At 39.8% G+C, this 6,236-nt stretch overlaps 1 pseudogene; it reads right to left on the bottom strand.

The window, feature by feature from the left end:
• Window positions 1-202: 202 nt before the first annotated feature.
• On the bottom strand, window positions 203-1,419 carry LOC134485797 (TD and POZ domain-containing protein 5-like; annotated as a pseudogene).
• Window positions 1,420-6,236: the final 4,817 nt, after the last annotated feature.

The raw sequence follows: 6,236 nt of genomic DNA on the forward strand, positions 1-6,236 counted from the left end.
TGTCCAAGACCCTAGTGCTGCCCTTTCCCCACACACCATTTTGACATATTACAGCTCTTGTAAATCCAGGCTGCCTTTGCCCAGATTCACTGTAAATGCTCCAGCAATACTGTAGTCGAAACAGAAATCATTGGTAAAATGAGTGGTTGTTGCTGTTGGAAGACAGGTGTAGGTCATAGCTGTCAAGCTCCTAAAATATCTTTCAGCATTTGAGTGAGGGCTCCAAGCAAGGACAATGTATAGAAGCCAAGGAGCGAAATGTTTCCTCCACCAAGTAGGGATGTGACTCCACCATTGACTTCCACCCCACGGTCTCAGAGACTTCAGAAGCATGAAGTATAATGAAATCCATAGCTTTACTCTTCAGGTTCTCTGCTCTGTGGAGGTCAGCCAGGATGAGAGTGGGTACAGCATTTTTCAAAGAGATGTTGCTGAACAGGGCATCCTCACACATGACCTTCAAGCCCTGCAGGGCATACTTATCAGCAGCTGCAAACAAACCAGTGGCCATTGAGTGGCTGTGGAGGTGTGGTGCCTTCCCTGTGTAAATGAAATGCATCATTTCCTTAAAGACTTGCAGATGAATGTCATGGATTTCAATGCGGTTTGTTAAGCTCTCTAGCATTTCATGTTCAAACATGGCTCTGAAAAACTGGAGAGCGAGCTGCTAGGATGGCCTTGTGAGATCTGAATTCCTGGCCAGCTTCCACCAGGCTGCAGTCTGAAGAGGGAATTTTCCCACAGCTCTCCTAGGTCTTCTGCCAATATTTGCATTGGATCCCTGATTGCAGGTATCATGTTCTGTCCAGGCCTGCTAAAGAAGGGTCCTGATATGCTCACCTTGCAACACAGGGTAAGCTTGTCTTCGGGGTGAAGCCAATGACTATGGTAGAGGAGGAAATCTCGAAGGATGAAATTTTTGCATCCCCAGTATCGATTTGGCAGAAACCTTAAAACATCTGAGATCTTTGTAATAATATATTTCTCTCCTTGGGCATTTATGACCCAGAACTGTACCTTTGCCCAAACTGCGCTCTTTGGACGACTGAGCAAACCCAGGTAAACAGACAGGTAATCTGTGCTTTCTTCATCAACACTGTTTGGGTATATTCTCAAACACCATTGTACTTCTTCACTGGCCTCTAATGAGAACCCTGGGCTTGTAATATTTTCCCGAATTCCATCCATGCAAAATGAAAAGTTTCTAATGGCCCACTCATAGCAGAAATTCTGAACACTGATGTGTGTGTAGCCACAGCTCTTGACTTCCAGGTCCCTTGACATGTCTTCTGGAGGTAGTTTGGAGGTTAAAGTTGATCTGAAAGAAGTAATAGAAGTTACTATTCACTCTGTAGGATACAATTATAGATACCCTTTAGATTTTATTTTCTCTGTCTGCTAAATTGTCCCTTTATATTCTTGGAAACTTGTATTTCTATTCAGTTTCTGTAGGTTTCCATATTTGTTCTACTGAAGATAAAACAGACTCACTACAACTGATAAATATCTCTCTCTCTGTCTCTGTCTCTGTCTGTCTCTCTGTGTTTGTGTCTCTCTCAGTCTCCAATATTCTCACTCATCCCAGCCATGCGTCTGACTCTGTGTGTGTTTATTGAATCTTATGTCAATTGTAACTACTTTTGACTATTCTATCTAACGTTGGAAGAGTTTGGAAGTGTACAAACAATCTCATTTCAATTGTGTAGTATTAATTGGGGTCCTGTAGCAAACATAAAGAATGAATTTCTCTATATACATAGAAAGTGGATGTATGAGAAAAATCTGTACGCAGAGGTTGAGCTAATATAAATATGGCTAAAGTCAATACGCAATTATTCCACAAGGTTTGAAGTCTCAGGTCTTCTTCAGTATCGAACAGAATCCTGAAGAATTAGATTCAGATGCCAGTGAAGAAATGAGTTTGCTAGTAAGATGAGAGCAAGCAAGCAAAGACTCACAATTGACTTCTCCTATATACTTACATGGGCCTGCAATAGAAGTGGGGCCCAGTTAAGTGAATGTCTTCTAGTCTTAAGATCTGGATTAATGGTGTGTGTTTTACTGCCTCAAGACTCAGATTAAAAGTGTGTTTTTCTACCCAAACAGTCTGTAGTTTAACTGGATCTATCTACTTCAACATAAGTCACAAAATGTTAAAATGCATCCCCTCCAGTATTTTAGGTTACTTAAGTCGACAGATAGTCTAAACATGAAGAAATTCAGTACTCCTTCACCACCAAAGTGATGTTTCATGACTGTGGTGCATTGGGCTGTCAGGAGGGGTGGGGGGTGCCTGATCTAGAAAAGAAATTAAAGACCCTTCTATGAGATTTGTCAGATAGGCTCCTAACTGTTATTTGTGGGGGGAGCTCTGCAAGAATAAACTGGAGTGGGGCAACATTTGTGTTGTAAATAAACAAATAAATGATGAAGAAAAAGAAGCAAGTACAGAGAGAAAAGTAAGAGAGGATGCAGTTTTTCCAGGAGAGTTTTTCAGAGATAGGTTGAAAAGAGAGAAATGGAGATATGGGGGGAAAACAGAATGATTCAGAGAACAAAAAAGGAGCCAGAAGAGTACAATAGTTGGTTAAGTTAGTTTGAGGCAAGGCAGAGCAGTTCAGGAAAAACTGAAAGAACACAGATTGAATCAGTTACAATGGAGAGGGGTTTTAAACCACCCAGCCAGACTTCAGAAAGAAGTAGGTAGGAGTGAATCATGCACCTAAAAGTGCCAGAGGCTAAAATGATTCTAGGCCTAGAATAGATTTTAAAAGGTTAGAAGCTTCCAGGACTAGGCATATGTTATCAAGTGGAGGCAGAAAGCCTCAGAGACGACAATAAATACAGATGAATAATAGTTATTTTTACAATAAGAACACTACAAAGTCTGCAGTAGCTCTATACCAGGTAGACAGCTGAGCTGCTCCATGCACAATTCAGACCTGCTCCTGCATTTAGGAACAGAGGGTGAATGACTTCAGGGAAGCAAGGACCACTTGTCCCTCAGACAAAACCTGCCCACTTATCTCACTAAATAATTTCTACCTAGACAGATATAATTTCTCTTTTTATGTCTTTTCTCTGCTTTTTTATGTCTTTTTTATGTCCATTTCTGCCATTGCAAAATCTAACAAACATTTGACTTTCCTTCAGACAGAGCTGTAGCTTCAGCACCATCTTGGTTGGGGTCAGTTTTCTGAATGACTGCCATCTTTGTTATGGGCAGATGAGGTTTGCCTATGCTATTGCTTCAGCATCATCTTCGCTTAAGGCAGGTGACATGACTGGTTGTAGCTTCATTGCCATCTTAGTTAATGACAGTCCCACAACCATCCGCCATATTTGTTATAGACAGTTACAAACACACAGCCTTCTCACCTTAGAACAATCTTCGAGTCTCTAATTGCTATGCTGACTTGGTAAGTCATTATTTAATATTAATTTAAAGATTTACAACAGTAAAAAGTTAAAGATCACTGCCTTAATGATTGCATAACTCAGATATGTTTAATATTCATTAGCTCTCAATCTTTTCAGAAATCTGATAAATGTGACCTCACATATTTAAAGTTATTAGGACAGAGAATCCCAAAGCATAACAGGTACAATTACCCCCACCCCTACCTACCAAGGTCTCTGAGAAGAAATAGGCACAGTGATAAGACTGCCTAGATTGTGGTATGATAACCACTGAGAAACAGTACTCCATTGCCTTGCTGCTACCAGGGCTCAGCCTACACTGCTGTCAAACTGAGGATACCCAGAGAGTTAAATGTCTCATATTGCCTAGGACAGGGTGAGTCACTTTTCCAAAGTTCCTATTCCACAGGAAAAAGCTTCTCCTCTTCTCGGCCTAATGACCACACTGATCTGCCCGAGCTGTGATGGAGACCACGTGGACCTGGGAAAAATGTCTAGGTAGTAGAGTATTGACCAACCACTCTCATTTTAGTTAATGACATCTGGGTTAAAATTTATTTTCCCCAAATTTCTGACTACATCGGTAGCTAAGATAACTACAGCTAGAAAACAGATATCTAGTTCCTCACCCCACGGTAATCTACCACCTTGTTAGCTCAGTAGTCAATTCATTAACTGGTTAAGACTACCAGATCTCTTGGCAAAAACAGACAGGTTTGCCTTAGTCACAGGCTTAGGATGAACGGTACACATGTTCAAATGTAACCTTTCACGGATATAACCTTCTCTTACTTTCTTTTCTAAACTCAGATTCCAGTGACTAATGCTTCATATTTCCTGTGCTTGTCATGCCACTGTCCTAACATGAACCAATAGAGTTCTTATAAATTAGCCTAATCCTAATAAAACATTCCATGATACAATCTAAATTGTATATCTCAAGTTCAAATTTGTTTCCTTTGACTGTCTTTAATCTACAAGTATAAAGTGTGTCTTGTGCTAAATCTATACTATCAGCTGACATATTTACAAATATAAGTATCCTTTTTTGGTTACCTTTTAACTACAGACTTAAGATGTTTCCCAGGCTAAATTATGTGATCAATTATCTTCACAAAGTTCTCAAATTTTCCAGTTTTTAAATTGTCTTTTCAATATATACTTCAAAATGATTCTCATTATAATGAATTTATATATATTCAGTTTCCTAAACAGAAGTGAAAGCCCTTCTTGCTCCTTCTGTTCCAGGAAAGGTTTTTGTAATCCCTATGCTCATTTTATAGACTGTTCACTCTGGCAACAAATGTATCTATCACTTATGTAAACTTATAAGCTCCAAGAAACACAATCAGACCCACCTCCCATGGGTCAGTCAGATGCCAGTTGCATAAGTAAACTATCAATCAATAGCCTAAGTTCCCTCTTGGGACCTATTCCAGAGGGTGGGATTCCTCTCCTGTTTCCTGGGATTGGAATGCCCCTCATCCAAACAGCCAAGCCCTAAGGGTTTCAAATGTACACCCAAGAATAATTCTTTCCTCCCAAACACGCTGAACTTTGTTCTCTACTATATATCATATACTAATACTACTATTACTATTAAACCCACCTCCACCCCCACCCACACACACATAATGTTTCAACATCCTGTCAGTTCCAGGAATTTACTCAAATCAACATCCATGTCAGTTCCAGAGAAGCAACCCACATACTCCAATCTACTCTCACAGACACAGACGCTTCTACTGGACCTACTGCTTCTACCTACAGATGGTTCCACAGACCCTTAATAGCAAGGAAACAGCCAACTCTCCTAAGACTGGATCAACAACAACATCCATATTTTCTTTGGTTTCCCAGAGACACATCACCTCAAAATCAGCAAGAAGTAGTTAAAGATCATGATGAACCTATTCCTGTTCCACCATAGTCTCTATCAAATTATTCCTCTAATTTTAAATTAATTCATAATGATGGAATTTTAGCATTCCTCCTAGGCTTCACCTAACAATTACCTGGCAACAACCAGATAGGCATGACTCACTGTAAAAAAGGCTGTTTGCCCCCTCCTTACTCTCTTACTCTCTCTTCCTCTTCCTCTCCCTGATTATAACCCCTTTCTCTGTCTCTCTGTCACCTTCCCCACTGCCCCTCTTTCTCCGTGTGTTCCTGGCCACAAACTCTGATTCTTTTTCTCTCTCTTCTCTTCCTCTCTCTCTCTGAGTCACACAGTCTCTCTATACTCTATTTGTATGTATGACTTTTTCTGCCTCTACTCCCTGCTCTTCCCTACTTAACTCCCCTTCCTATGCTCAAAATAACCTTGATTCTATACTAAAGCTATATATATATTTTTTCTATATTCATCTATCTACTGATCTATCATCTATCTATACTATCTATATCATAAATAAACTATATTCTAAACTATATAATAAACTATATTCTATACAATGGGTGATACTCCCAGGGGAAGTGATGCCTCAGAATGGCCCTGACAACAGATAGCCCCTCCCACCCACATCATACCTAGTTCTAACAACCATATCCTGGCTCTCTTTTCATAAAATAAAAGAGTTATAATATCAAACTATCGATTAGTTTCAATAATGTTCAACATTCTGATTTCAAACATGTTGTATTAGTCAGGGGCCTATAGAGAATGTACAGAATAAGTTCCTCTGCACGAATAGAAACTGGATATATGAGAAAAACTTAAGGGTGGGGTCCAGCTACCAACAATGTCTAAAGCCAGTACTTACTTAGTCCACAAGGTTTGAAGTCTGTGGTATTCACGTTCTTCAGTATATGCTGGA

Source organism: Rattus norvegicus, chromosome 2, assembly GCF_036323735.1.
Source record: "Rattus norvegicus strain BN/NHsdMcwi chromosome 2, GRCr8, whole genome shotgun sequence".
NCBI lineage: Eukaryota > Metazoa > Chordata > Mammalia > Rodentia > Muridae > Rattus > Rattus norvegicus.